This window comes from Mus caroli, chromosome 14, assembly GCF_900094665.2.
Source record: "Mus caroli chromosome 14, CAROLI_EIJ_v1.1, whole genome shotgun sequence".
NCBI classification, from domain to species: domain Eukaryota; kingdom Metazoa; phylum Chordata; class Mammalia; order Rodentia; family Muridae; genus Mus; species Mus caroli.
The window spans coordinates 26,092,864-26,108,694 of NC_034583.1; positions in this window are offsets into that span (position 1 = coordinate 26,092,864).

The following is a 15,831-nucleotide window of genomic DNA, read 5'->3' on the forward strand; positions in this document are numbered from 1 at the left end:
AAAAAAAAAAAAAGAAATCACTTTGATCACTTTGTTTGTCTTGACTGCAGATGACAAAATGCCCAAAGAGAGAAATGACTTTAAGGCAGGCTGAAGGGAGCATAGATGCCCAGGGAGGCTGTAGCGTCACATAGGGATGGCTCTTCTTGATCCTCAAGAGCTTAGGGAATTGCTTTTATTGGGCTTTGTACTGCAACCAAATCAGTCCATCCTTCTTGTTAGAATGAGAATATCCACCCCATGCCTCGCTCCTTTTTCATTTTGGAAACACGCATTTGAATATATGTGCCAAGCAGAAGAAAAAAAAATTTTTTGAATGGCAAAATTACATTGAATCTTACCCAAAGTGTACTTCAGTGATATTTAAGTGAGACATTCGACTTTAAGCTTATGTGTTGCCGGAACAAGTTAAGATTTTAGAGACTACGGAAAGGAAGCAAACGGAGCTGCATGCAAGGAGAGCCTGGCTCTTACACAGTAGGTAGAATTTGTTCTCCTTAGTTGCAAATGCCTCGAATTCTTTTTTAAAGATTTTTTATTTTTAATTATGTGTGCACATGTATGTCTGTTTGTTGGGATGTACACATTAATGGAGGTATCTGCAGAGGCCATAGGATGCTCTCAGATCTTCAGGATCTGGGGTGAGAGGAGGCTATGAGTCATCCTATGTGGGTACTGGGACTGGAACTTGGGTCCTCTGCTCTTTATTGCTGAGGTGTCCCTCCAGAGCAATCATATGCTGGTATTAGAAGGTGAGGTCTTTGGGAAGTGATTGGATCAAGGCCAGGGCCCTTATAAAAGAAACCCCCCAAAATCCCCTTACCCTTTTCTACCATGTGAACTTCCAGGACAAGGTCTGTCTATGAGCTTAGAAGTGCTCCCCCACCAGATACCAAATCAATCAGTGCCTTTATCTTATATTGCCTGACTCCTGAACTCCAGACTGAGGACACACCATGTCTGTTACTCACTTTCCACCAAGTCCACAATGATCTGTCCTGGCAGCCTGGATGCACAGAGATAAAGCCTCCATTTGCTTCTCATTCCTTAACTCAGTTTTATCTGATTTGGGCGTTAGGGGGTAGGAGTAGAGCATCCAGCTCCTTGTAGTTTATCACAGCTTAAGGCTATCAAAACTATGTTTTTCCATGCTCTATAATCCCTGAGACAGTGGGGAGGAACAAAGCTCCTTTTGCTGGCTCTCAGGGGCTTTGCCCATTTCATAGAGCAGGCAAGTCATTGAGCTACACATAACTTTCAAGGGACAGCAAAGCAGATTTAGGATATTCTCAGACAAAACGCACGAAGTTGGACCTTTTGTGAACAGCTCTAATGACCACCCTGTTCTTTTATGAGCTTCACCAATCCAGGTTGGTCCATGTCAGCCACATTTTCATTTGGCAATACTCAACATGCACTTTTGCTAAAAGCCACCATGACTTTAAACTGGCCATTTGTTTCTCGGACATGTTCTGTGCTTCCTCCTTAAAATGCTCGTGACGAATAAGAACACATTTCAGTCAGGACCTATACTCAAGTCCATCTTTTCTAACAAAGATTATTATTTTTAAGGCCATGAGGTTACATTTTAGCTAACATTAAGAAGATGTAGCAAACATAAAATGTTTAAACTTTTGTTAGAAAATAGATCCCGTGTGCTCTCCTTGGCTCCCCTTCCTCTTAAAGCTTTCTTAATTAACTGAGAATTCCGTGTGAACTTGAACTCATTTATGTGTTAGTTCAAGGAACCTTCTGTACCACCAGCAATTATCTTCAATTTCCTCACATTGCTTACAGGGTGAAGGCTTACAGGAGGGATAGCCCTCTGATACATGAGATGTACAGTATGTTCACACTCTGCTGAGAAACTATTTCCATCAAAAAGAGCCAGAGAACATTACAAAGCACACAGCGAGAACTGAGCGGATATGAGTGTGTTTGGAAAAATGAGCTTTGAATGTGAGCTCTAATTTAATTATTTTAGTAGTACCTATGCATAAAACCCTAGGCTCTAGTTCTGACAGCATGGATTATGTGGAAATGTCTTAGTCTGGTGCTCCTGGAATATGTCACATGTTGGTTTATAACCACTTAGTTATAAACACTATTAATATCAGGTCATGGAAAGCGATTCATTTCTACAGAAAAGCCATTTGGCCATAGGAAAATGGAAGGCAATGCTGTGAAATCTGTAAATTACACATCAACACTAAATCCGATACCAGTTCCTGTTCAGAAGAGGTCAGTGCATAGTTTACCAAACTTTAGTCAGCTAATGGGGAGGAATATTTGAAGGGCATTTTAAGGACCCCAAACCAATGCTTCTATTCGTCTGGTTGTTCACACCTGTTGGGCAATATAATGTCAAACGTCTCAAAATTAACTGTGTTCCTCTCTTACCGTAGTAGTTTCTTCAACAATAGAGCTATTCCACCGTCTTTTCTGTCATGGTGACAGTAGTTTTCTCTCTGCCTTCTGTCTTCTCTTCCGCTAGTCTGTAGGAAATGTAAATGCTTCGATGTGCAAGCAAGGCTGACCATGGACTTGATATCATGTTCTTGTCTTTATTCAAGTTCTCTTAATTCATGGAAATAAAGCTAAAATTTAGTAAGAGAAGGGAAACTGGACCCTTTTGGCCCAGGCACATGTCCTCCTGCATGGTCCTCCTATGATGACATAATGGGCCTATTGTCCTCCTATGATGATATTATGGGCCTGTTGTCCTCCTATGATGATGTAATGGGCCTATAGTCCTCCTATAATGATGTAATGGGCCTATTGTCTCTATCCATTGTCTTTGTTCTGAAATATGGACCCTCTTATTGATATAATCTATCCTGATTTTCCTTAATATGATTTTCAGACTGCATTTTCTTTTGTCTTTTTTTTACTTTTCACTTAAGTCATTGAATGAGGAATGGGTTTCTGATAAACAGCCCATGGCTACATTTAAATCCGCTCTACCAATCTGTTTTCTAATTGGCATATTGATATTGTTTCCTTGGTTTCTCTGTTCTCATCTCCTGTTAGGTAACTTGAACATTTATGATTGTAGGCTGATGTACCCATCAAGTTTATCCTGTCTGTGACTTTCTTGTGGTTGTACAGCATGTTACAATATATGTGTGGCAGAGGTGGGCCAGTTTCTACTGTTCTTCCCCACCAGGAGAAGCGGCATAACTAAAACAGGGCAAGCAGAGCTTCAGAAACCTGTGGGACAGTGGCTAGTGGGCCATGTTCCTATCCTAGACATTTCAGAAGGAGGGGAGAATGTGACATAGATTGAAAGGGTATTTGAAGAAATAGTGGCCGCAAGTTTCCAAACTGCACAGATTTGAGAAGCTTCGCAAACACAAGATATGATGAATTCAAACAAATCCGAGCCAATGGACATCGTAATGAAAGTTCAGAAAGTGAAAGGGAGAAATTCTTGGAAACAGCCAGAGGGAGTCGTGGCCCATAGGGAGCCATCATTTTGCATAACAGAAAGATTTTTCTGGAACGTGAGACCCAGGAGGAAATGACAACACACTTCTCAAGCACTGGAGGAAAAGAACTGTCAACTGTGATTTCCATATCCAGAGAATACACTGAGAATAAAGGAGCAATAAAGACATTCACAGGCAGAGAAAAGTTGAAAAGAGTTTGTCAACAGCAGTCCTGAGATTAATGGATGGCTGAAGTTGTGAAAAACAGAAAGCTCATAGAAAAGAATCTGAAGCTGCAGGAAGATAGAGCAATATGACAGGCCATATCCAATGATTGAAATAAAAGCAATACCATCACCTGACAGTCAGGAAAATGTAGTCAAAGGTTTAGAAAATAAGTCATCCCAGAAATTAAGTCAATGTTTCACTTAAAGTGGCAAAATATTATAGATAGGTAGATCTATTGTTAACACCCCAACCAACCACAAGAAAATCACAGACAGGATAAACTTAACCAATAAGCCAGCCTACAATCATAAATGTTCAAGTAACCTATCAGCAGATGAGAAAAGAGAAACACACTGTAGCCATGGGCCATTTATCAGAAGCCTGCTTCATACTCAGTGACTTAGATGGGAAGAAAAAGAAAGGGAGAACACAATGTGTTCTGCAACTATTAGTAGAAAAAAAATCAGGACAGACTATATGAATAACAGGTTAGGTTACCTTCACAATAAAAAAAAAATGACTAGATGCTATAGGCACATTGCATCATCATAAGAGGACAATGCTGGCAATTCTGTATCTATTTGCACCAAAAAACTAGCCCTCAACATACATGACAGCTATTGGTGGAAATGAACAGAGAAGTACATACATCTGTAGTTATAGTTGAGGGCTGTAGTGTCTGTTTCAGCAAATGAATCACTAAGGCAGAAAATTGTGTTGAGGCTCTGAATCACACAGCTAGTCAATGGTGCCTAATTGACATACATAGAATGCTCCATCAACAGTAACAGAATATACAACCACAACCAGGTATGGAAAGTTCACTAAGATATGCCATTCTGTGTGCATAAAATAGCTCAACAAATTAAAGAAAAGCAGGCACGCTAGGTGTAAGGGTGGAGAGATGCCTTAGTGAGGAAAGATGCCTTCCTCTAAGCCTGACGACATGAACTTGATCTCTGGGACACACATGTAGGAGAAACCAAGCTTCCCAAGTTTTTCTTTGACATCCACATGCACATACATTTTGTAGTCAGTCACACACACACACACACACACACACACACACACACACAAGCACATGCTAAATAAATAAATAGAATAGAATATAGAAAATTAAGCCATACAGAATATATTCTCTTATCTTAAAAGAATCAACTAGAAATTGGTGGCATAAACTAAAAAGAAGAGTCTCTAAAGATTTGAAACTTAAATAATCCACAGATCAAAAGAAAGTTCCCATAGGAAACTAATAGTATGCAGTGATGAATGGGAATGGTAATGCGGTTTATTAAAATAAGAAGGACAAAGCCAAGGCTGTCCGGACAGGGTGACTTAGAGCACCTTAGAGGGGAGAGGAGGTCTCCAGACAATATGTTCCCAGCCCAGAAACAAGAGAAAGATAAAACTAGGCCTGCAGCAGGCTGAAGGTCGACTAAAGGGAGCAGGGATCCAAGGACTGGGGGTGTTGCTCTATGGTCAAGAGCTTGTCTAAACTTATATGGACTCTGTTTACTTCACTCTTCAGCATCAAGGAAGGGGAGACACCGGTGACACTGAAGACCCCAAACAAAAGACTACCAATGAAGCAAAAGGTATGTTTTTGAGAGATGATGAATGAAGTTGAAAGGCCAATGGAATTGAGAGTTCAATGCAGTTGAGACCAAAATCAGGAAGGAGAGCGGGGCTGTGGCTACAGATTTTGCAGTTGTTTAAGGAGTAATAAAGGAATATTGTGAACAACATTACTGTCAGTAATGTCACAGTTTATAATAATCCAGTTGCTCAAAAGCCACAAGCCGGCCAGGGGATATCCGAGTCCTCTTAGGAAAGTGATTTCCTGGATCACAAACATGGGGACCTGAGTGTCTCCTAGCCCCAAACAAGAAGCTGGGCGTGTTAACAAATGTTCATAATCATCCCAGGCCCAGGGAGGTAGACAAGTGGATGGCTGAGGCTTGCTGGCCACCCAACCAACCTAACTGAGAAAGCCTTTGGTAACAAAGAGATCCCGTCTCAGATCAAGGTGGGTGGCACCTGACGAAGGGCTGCAAAAGCATAGTCACTGCCTGATGCCATCTGACAATGAGTAAATGGGAGTGTATTAAGGCATAATTTGTAGGACTATTTTCCATGCAGTGAGATTTTCCCTTTAAATATTAAGCGATGTATCAGTAATCAATATTCTAGCCACGACCATTTCAACATCATGACTTAAGCAATTCTTTACCATATGTAGTCACAGCACATTCAATTCTTTTCTCAGGGTGGGTGGTCAATCCCAAAGATCCTAGCAAGGCATGGAGTTCGCCACCCTGTGTGCATGTTAACATCAACTGGGGCCTTTAGCAGAATACATCAGCTTGATTGAGTCTGTCGAGGGTGGGGCCCAGGCATCAGTATATAAAAAAAAAAAACATTCCTGCAAGGTTTCTAAGCAACCTAGGAGATGTTAAAATGGAAACTGAGACACGTAAAATTTTAAAGATTTTTATTTGTGTTAACGGGTATTCATGAACCACAAATTGGCCAACCAAAGCTGTTTTAGGGAACCCTCTGAGGAACTAGAAGGGAAAGGCTTTATTGGGGTGAATGGAGAGAAGAGAAATGGAAAGTTTATGGTTGGCTTCTCTGAGGCAGTAGTTTCATTTGCTCTTTCTGGCTAGAAAGTCCCCCTACTATATACGTTGTTTGGCAGCTTCTGATTACTTAACGTATGTTCCATTTGCTTTCACAATAGAGGCATTTGTGGGCTGGAGAGATGGCTGAGCAGGTATTAGTAGTCACAGCACAAATCTGACAACCCAAGTTTGATCCCCGGAATCCAAGATGGGAGAAGAGAACTGAGACTTACAAGATGGCGTCTGACCTCCAGACACTTGCTGAGATGGGAACATCATTTTGTAAGTGGAGCTCAGACACAGATACCACTCCTAATAAAAAAATTCAAATCAAATCAAGTAGGGACATAGGTAAATACCTCGTAGGATTGACCTAGAGTGCAGACGATCTCTTGCATGGTTCTATCTTCATTTTGGAACCCAGTTTCCAATTTAACTTAACAGAGGAATTTGGAGAGGCAGAAAGGATGTAAGTAAGGGAAGGTGTTTAAAAAGAGGCTGCTGGAGGAGGAGCTCTGAGAATGGCCATGAATGAAGGTTTCATTTCACAAGCCAAAGTGATGGTGTGGGAGGACAACACTGGGGAGGGCTACATCTGGAGCACAGCTGCAGGAATCAGCTTTAGGGAAAGTGTGTGTCCCAGGATTTGGGGGGAACATCTTCCCTGATGCAGTCTCTCTCATTGACACAAATATCACCTAGTTTCCTTGTACTATTTGGGCTTTGGAAGAAAGTTATCTTCCTTTCTGTTAAAACAAGCAGTGGTGTCCTTACAAGGAGCTGCAACTCATTAGCAGGTGACAGAAGGAAGACATCTGAGGGTAGGACTTGTCCAGACTGAGCCAGTGCTCAGTACATGTCATGACTTGTTACTGTCATGTTGTTATTATTAAACTGTAACCTCCAAAGACTCTAGAAGGGCTTCTGGAAGGAGACACATGATGAAGAGGACCATCAGCATTTGAGCACCATAAAGAACAGGGTGAGCCTTCCAGGCAGAGGGCACTGTGTATGCACAGGCCCAGAGACAGGAGACAGTGGGCAGCCTTCAAGGAACCATAAGGGTTGGGATTACTGCCTCATATAATGGAAGGAAGTAAGAGGCTAGAGTGTGGTCAGGACTTGAAGATCACAAATGGAAGTCAGGTAACATAGATCTGAGGCTACCAGCAAGTCTGCAGGCCTCCCATTCAGATTTCGTAAGCATTCTCAGGAAAAGTTAGTTCTGGCAGCAGAAGGAATCACACACACACACACACACACACACACACACACACACACACACACACACACAGAACCAGTCCGGGCTGCAGTACTCACAGCATCTGCTGTGGTTGGACGTGTCCCTCCAAGTTCATGCGGTGGGAAGTTGATCCCAGGGCAGCGATGTCAAGAACTGGCACATCCAAAAAGGATTGGCTCAGGAGGTCTCTGTCCTTCCTTTTGGACTAGTACTGTTATCACAAGACTGAAGTCTTTTTTAAAAAAATATTTATTTACGTGTTTGAGTGTTTTGCCTGCATATACGTGTGCACAGTGTGTACATGCTTTTTGGTATTCTTTGGTCCATCCCTCCCAGTGTCTGCACTTCAGATTGGCTTAAATATTTTTTAGCATGTCAGGTAAAGAGCAGAGAAACACAACTCCTCTTGACACTTCTAACAAAGCCATACTCCCCCGAAGTTGCCATCCTGCCTGGTAGTCAGGGATCTGTGTCTAGATGGCTGCCAAGCCATGTGTCCCCTGGCATTCATCCTAACTCTCTTGAACCTGCCTTAGGAAGAAAACCGGATGGGACATCACTTTTAAATGGTGTCTGCTAGTCTATCATGGGGTCGGGGGAATAGCAAGAAAGTAACTCCAATTCCTTGTTCTTTCCCATCACCTCTTCTGTTCTTACCCTGACCTCCTCCAGCCTGAGTCCTCTGAAAAGGCAGAAAATTTTCTTGACTTGTTTTCCCAACTTTCTTCCCAAGGGCACAGCTTGGGAAGTAAACCCAGGAATATATTTAAACTCCAGTCTGATATCTGGGTGCCTTAGGCAAGGGAATGGCACCTTTCAACATCAATTAAATGGAGAAAGTCAGCTGTGAGGTTGGTGATGGTAGCTGGTAGATGGTGGCACACAATAGGCATCTTAGACACATAAAATTCTCTTCTTCCTATCCTTGCTCTGCTAATTTAGCTATGCTCACTCTGTTACTGCTCCTCTTGCTTCTTACTGAGAACACCGCTCTCCTTCAGGCAGGGGATGGGAGCTGGGATATGGACACCATGCTGCCTGCTCAGGGATTCTTGGGCATATCTAGGATTCTTGACCCCAGTGATGTTTCTTCCTCAAAGGGCATAAAAAAAGATGACACAGGAGGCTGGAGAGAAGGCTCAATGTTTAAGAGCACTTGTTGCTCTTCCAGAGGACCCAGGTTCGATTCCCAGATCCTACATGGCAGCTCACAATCATTTGTTACTCTAGTTCCAGGGGGATCTAATGCCTTTTTCTGGCTTCCATGGGCAAGCGTGCATGTATATGGTACACGAAAACATAGGCAGAACACCCATACATATAAAATAAAACAAATTTTCAAAGATTAAAAAGAAAACAAAGGATACAGGCTTATAGAAATTATTCTATGAGTAGTTGTAGCTCCAAAAATAACATACTATGTCCCATAGAAAGATTGATTCTGTCACCAAACTTTGAGTATCATGATAGCTTAGCTCATATTGCTGTGGCTGATGATAGTAACTCATATTTGTATTTCTGGAAAAGATAGGTAGGAGAAATGGAAGAAAAATATGTATCTATAGTTAGATAGATAGATAGATAGATAGATAGATAGATAGATAGATAGATAGATACATACATACATACATACATACATACATACATACATACATACACAGAGATGATAGATAGATAGATAGATAGATAGATAGATAGATAGATAGATAGATAGACAGGCAGATACATACAAACATACATACACATAGAAAAATAGATAGATAGATAGATAGATAGATAGATAGATAGATAGATAGACAGACAGACAGACAGACAGACAGACAGACAGATAGATAGATAGATAGATAGACAGATAGATAGATCTCATCCATATTTTACCAAGCTCATGAGTCTGTGACATTTCTCTCCTTGGTCAAGGAGGTCTGATGGGCATGAGGTTTGTGGACAGAGGCAGTCATCAGGACACTAGACTTGACTTCACAAAAGGACAACTATAATGAAGAGCAAGAAAACTTATGAATGGTGCATGACACATGTTAATGGGTACTATTCATCTTTTTCTAGTACTAGGTTGAGGTTGTGCAGTCTATTTAGCTCTACAACTAGTGGCCTGGGCACATAGGCCTCAAGACCTTCAGTTTTCCCTTCTGTAAAAGGCTCCCTGCCATCCCAGCACAACTTGAGAGCCAAGCTGTATGGCCTCTGCTTCCTTTGTCCCATAGGAACCATTGTCCACACACATGGGAGACTGGGACTCCACATACTGATCATTATTCTGCCTCTTGTCCTGAGCCCTAGCTCTAGTGGGCCTATGGGTATTCATGCAGGATGGGCAGAGAGTATAAATGACACCGGACTCCTGCTTGACACCTTGTAGGGGCTTGAAGCATGTTTGTGACAACAGCAACTAGTGCATAAATTGGTGATATTAGCACCAGCCAGTACTTGTGTCCTTCGCGTATCATCTCCTCTCTTCACTACATATATGTAGTGCCATGGTTACCCCCATCTGACAGAAGAGCAACTGAGGTCCATAAAGATTGGACACATGAGTCCAAATCTTTGCCCCCATGGTCCAGTGTCAGCAATCTAGTCCTTTCTGGAGTTCAGCAGCCTGGGGAGGATCTTGCCTGGCTGAAGAGAGGGAAAGCAGCTTAGGGCAGGATGCCACCGCTTGCAGGAGGGACGGTGTGAGGGGATGCAGCAGCTTTTCAACTTGATGGATTTCATGTCTGAAATTCCCTCCTGATACTCTCCAGATGCAGGAAGTGCTTGAAGTCGACATTATTCAAAAGCGATCCCAGGTGAATAATGCCATAATAAAACAGAAGGGAATGAAGGCTGAGTGTCAGGGGATGTTTACTGCAGTGTTGGGCCAAGCTGTGCTGGGGCTGTCTCACCCTGGGAACGCAGGAATGCTCTGCAGTCTGCTGCTGGCTCTATGTACTGTCACACAATCTCATCCATGGTTCCAAGACACAACAGATAGGGCAGGCCAAGGATGGACCCCCTGAAGAGCAATATATACATGAACTTCTGATGATGTCTGCTTTTGTACATACATCCCACATATTCTAACTCCATGTTCAGTTCTCAACCAACAAGAATTCTAAGCTGGACTTATAAGCTGGCTGGACGTTCCCAGTCTTCCACTCACCCAGTTTGATCAAGATTAGAACACATCAAGAGGTCAAAGTGTCACATCTAGTTGCAAGAATTAGATCGATGAGAGGCCAGACCCACAGTAGGCTCTAGGGTCTGCACTTGGTTTGCAGAGTCTGAAGAGAGACCTGTTCTCACCATGGTCTTCTTGCTTCCTGGCAGAGTACAGAAGAGCAGGAGTTTAGAAGTTTTAACCCTTAGCTTTGACTGATATCACAGACCCCTTCAGCTGTAGTTTGCAACCCAAAGGTAGCAGCATCACTCTGAGAAACAAGACTGTCTGGTTGTGGGGCAGTGGTATGGGGGTAACCAGAGGCCAAATGGTAGATACCCTAGGAGCCAGGAGGAATCAGAAGTGGGGAGGAGATCCTCTGGCAGAATCTATGAATTGTGCTTCGCATTGCTAGAACCAAATACTAATGAGAAGTAACTGGAGGGAGTAAGGATTTATTGTAACTCATGATTAGAAGGGATACAGCCCATCACTGCAGGAATGGACAACAGGCGCATGAAGCCACCAGACACATATTTATAATCAGGGTGTAGAGACAGATGTTTGGCTGTGCTCATTAGACTTCTGGCCTTTCCATCTTTTACTGAGTCTGGACCCTCAGCCCACATTAGGGTAAGTCTTCCCTTCTCAGTTAAAACTCTCTGTGAACAGTGTTACAGACATACTTAGAGGTGGATGTCCTATGGGGTACTAAGTGCAGTCGAGTTGACAATGAAGATTTACCATCACAATTCTACCCTTTTTCAATTTGACCCCCAAACATGCCAGTTTTCGATTCTGGCATTCTACCTTTGGTCTTTAAAAGCTCGTGGTCATCTCGCCATATAAAATGTACACTGTTCATCAATGACTCTCTTAGGAAGAAGTGGTCCCAACATTGTTGAAAAGTCCAACTTCAAAGTCTGTTTTGAGACTCAGTAATCTACTAACAGTAAGGCTGGATAAATTTTAAATATTTATATTTTAAAAATACATAATGACACACAGTAAAGATTTAAAAAGGGAGAGATGAGGGTGTGGCACGGAGATACTGGACTAAATCAAGGTCAAAACTCATCAAGGAAGGCACCAAACCCTGCAACTCCATGTCCAGCATCTGGGGCTCTTGACAGCGTGACCTGTGCTCCGTGGGATTTGGAGCCTGAGGAACATGTGGCCTTTTCTTCTGCTCGGCCCACTTGGTGCCGGAAGCTGCCCTCCAAGAGCAATCCACATCCTAGGGTTTCCATTGCAACTCCGGCTTTTCCTTCACAGCATCACACAAGGCCCATTGGGAACTTCCATACAATGAATCCGTTCGAACGCCATGTAGGGGACACTAAGTTCTGCTGCTGGCTCAGGCTAGAACTTGGTCTCCTTTCATGGCTGCAGAGTCCTGTGGGTACAGTTCCCTTGCTCAGGCAAGAAGATCTGAAGGAATTCTTTTATTCAACCACTTTCCTTTTAAGTGTTTACATCATCACACTGCAGCTCAAGGTGGGTAGATCTTATCTGCAAACCTGCTAGCCAAATACAAAAGATGAAAAGTTTCTATTTAATCGTAGTAACCACTTTCACAATTGCAGTCAGTTCTAACTAACCTTCTTTACCGTGCCCACGATTTCAACCACCTTCTCACTCCTTTCTCCACCAGACTGTGTATTCTAATATCATGTCCTCACCATATTGTGACTAATGTCAGTGAGCAGGGACCATACCACATGCTGAGTACTAGACTTTCTTAAAATCTCCTTGTCAAACAATTTTGTTCCTTATTTTTGAACTTAGTCTCGCTCAGATTTTCAGGACACAGACTTATTCCTTGCCACAAAGAAACACAAGTAGTTTCCAGTCCAGATCCTGGTAGAGTTCTTGTTCCCCTCTGAACATCCTGAATACAGTCTTTGCTGTCTCTACTTCTCTCTGTGTTCTGGTCTTCTGAACTCTCACAGAATGACGTCTATGCTCTGGTTACAGTATTCTAAGGCTTCTCAGGCTTGTGGCTTCTGTTTCTTCTATCTTCTTCCTACAAGTTCCAAAGAACTTCAAATAACATGGCTATGGCCACTGCCCTGTTCCTGCGTTAATGACGTTTCTTTTTTGTTGTGACCAAATACTTTGATACAAAATAGCTTAGGAAAGATTTATTTTGGTTCATAGTTTGAAAGGGTTCATTCCAGGTGTGGTAGTGAAATCAGTAGTTGTCTGTCTGTACTAAATCCTTAGTCAAGGAGCAGAGAGAGGGAGGAAAGAAGAGAGAGAGAGGGGGAGAGAGAGAGAGAGAGAGAGAGAGAGAGAGAGAGAGAGAGAGAGAGAGAGAGAGAGAGAGAGAGAGAGAGCTGTGCTGATGCCCACCAGGCTTTCTCCTTTCCCTCTTTTATTCAGCCCAGGCTCTCAGTACACAATATGGTGTCACGGCATTTAGGGTGAGTCTTTCTTCCTCTCTGGTACCACTCTCAAGGGGACACCTAAAAGTAAGTCTCCTACATGATTCTAAATGCAGTCAAGTTGACAGTGAATGGAACACCAAAGGCCTCTACTGCTGATGGAAGATTAGCCCAAGTCTGGGAGGCAGCTTGTCAAGGTCATGGAGGTACTAACTACCATCCAGGGGTAGCAATCACAGTAAATGTATGTATCTTTGGCTCCTGGCTGTGTCTTGTCTAGTGCTCAGTTTACCTCAGAACTCAATGTTGCCTTCTCAAAGTGTTTTACAACTGGTTGAGCTCTGCCCATGGCTACCACCTCTTCTAGCACTAAGCCCTTCCCTTGTCCTGTCAATCATCCCCTTCCCACACAGATGTCTACTTCCATTTAAGTAAAACAGTTCCATTTTCAACTCATTTAGGTTTATTATTGCTCAAGGAATGGAGACAAGATCCTCTCCCAACCAGAGTCCCTATGTAGACAGTTCCGCCCTGATCTACAGCCTCTGCCTCTCCTTTCCTCTCTGCCTCCCAGGGCTCCACATTGCCATCACAATTCTCCCTGGCCAGGGTCTTCACAATGCTGTTGCTTTCCCTGAGCTCTTTTCCCTCCTCTCTGGTTTCCCATCTCCCCTCCAGATTCTCAGATCCCTAACTAGGAAGTAGCTGTCAGGGTCTGTGTACCCCTGTCTCTTTCCAGCTTGCTTTCCTCACTTGGGGGGCCCTCCTGCTAAGTTGAAATTTGCCTCTCAGTCCACAAGGCATCAAGATTTCCTGAGCCATAGTGTGGTTCTAAGGATGGAATATCAGACCCCTTGCAGCTCACTTAAGCACTCAACCATGCAGGTTTTGAAATAAGAGACCATTTCATGTCTTGTAGTGTGTGGAGAGTTGGGATCTCTTTGCTTTTTCAGGAAACATTCTGGGTGTTTTGACAAACAGAGCAGTTGGAGGGCACACTGTCAGAGTTCTAATGAGGCCATCATCATTCAGGACAGGGGCAGCTGGTATTGCACACCCCTTTCTCAGAAGTGTGGATGCACATGCTTGCTTATTTGTTTTAACTTTCTTGTAAGATTTTGTTTATTTTTATTTTATTTGTATGAGCGTTTCACTGACACATTTTCTGTATACCTGCCAACCCCACCCACACATACATGCCGGTTCCTCTGAAGTCCAGAAGACGGTGTCAGATGCCTTAGGACTGGAGTTGCAGATGATGGTGAGCTATCGTGTAAGTTCTGGGACTTGAACCCAGGTCTTCTGAAAGAGCAACCACTGCTTTTAAGTGCTGAGCCATCATCTCCCTAGCCTGAAGAATGCATGTTAGTAGCACATGCCTCATCTACTCCTTAAGGTCAGCCCCAGATTGCAATGCTCCAGCTAGGATAGGCTTCACCAGAACCCAGAAATGGATGTCTCGGTTTGTGTACTTGGCCACATGCAGTCGTTACATAATTCTATCTTCATGATTCTAAGACACAAAAGAGGACAGGTCAAACAGCAGACTCTCCCATATACAGAGGAGCTTGTGGAAGAGCTTTATCAGGGGGCATATTCCCAAAAGGTCCAATCATAACACCTAGAGTCATGCCTGCATGGTCCAGACCTGCATCTAGCGGCTCAGTGCAACAATGGAGAAAAGAAGGTAGTCATACGGCTGGCTTCATAGGAGAGGCAGGATCAGCTGGGGCAGGACCCAGACAACGAGTCCTGTCCCAGGCAAGAAGTATAATCTCAGGTCAGACAGGGACAGTGGTGAGGTCAAGACATGACAGTGTGGATGTGTAGAGGGGTATTGGCATCTTTAGAACATGGCCATTGGTGACCTTTGGGGGAAGTACTAGAAGACAAAAGGTTCACACTACTGGGTGGAGTGAGAGCTACTAAAGGACTTGAAACATCTTCACCACAGTGGGACGGGTAGCTTTAGCAGATGTCAGGAGTTCTCCCAGAGGGTGGAGGAGAGGTCTGTAATTGAGAGAAGAAAGGGTCACTTGTAGTAGGGAGAAGGGAGATCTGAGTGAAGGTGTCCCAGAAGCAAGCAACAGAGATAGATGTGGAGGGACTGAGCCCACAGTTGCCCTGGGCTTAGCTCACCCAACAATAGGACCCACCATCTTCCAAGCACATGCATGCCTGGTACCCGTGGATCCCTTATCTCTGGCTATGTTCACACAGGCTACTCCCTAGAGAGCGGCACATAGGCAAGTCATCTTTCTTCCAGGGAGGGAGGGCAGTCAGCAATTGAGAATGGGTACACAGACCAAGTGGCCCCTGAGTGATTCAGTTATACCCTAGATGTCCAGCTTAGGGTCCTTGATTCTTCCATGCTGCCCCCATACACACATAAGGGCTACCAGAACAGGCATCTTTACCCACTGTAACCAAAACTGTCAAGAGCACACTGGTGCTGGGCACCTAAAGGAGGGAGGGTCCTCCTCCCAAGGAAGCCACAGACCAGAGGGGCAGGGAGACAAAAGAATGAAGGCAGTGCAAGTATTGTATTTACACATGGCAGCAAATGCAGAGGAAAAGATGAGGGAGTACTTTGAGAGAAAGAGATGGGGCAGAAGGGCTTTCCTAGATGGGGAACCAGGGAAAAACTATCTAGCTTAGCTTGGCAAATATTAAGCTGACTCCGGAGAAGCCACTAGAATCTATGCAGGTAGAGAGAGGGGTTGTCCTTGGATCCTGAAAACCCTAGGACTGGGTTTGGAGGAAGTAAGGT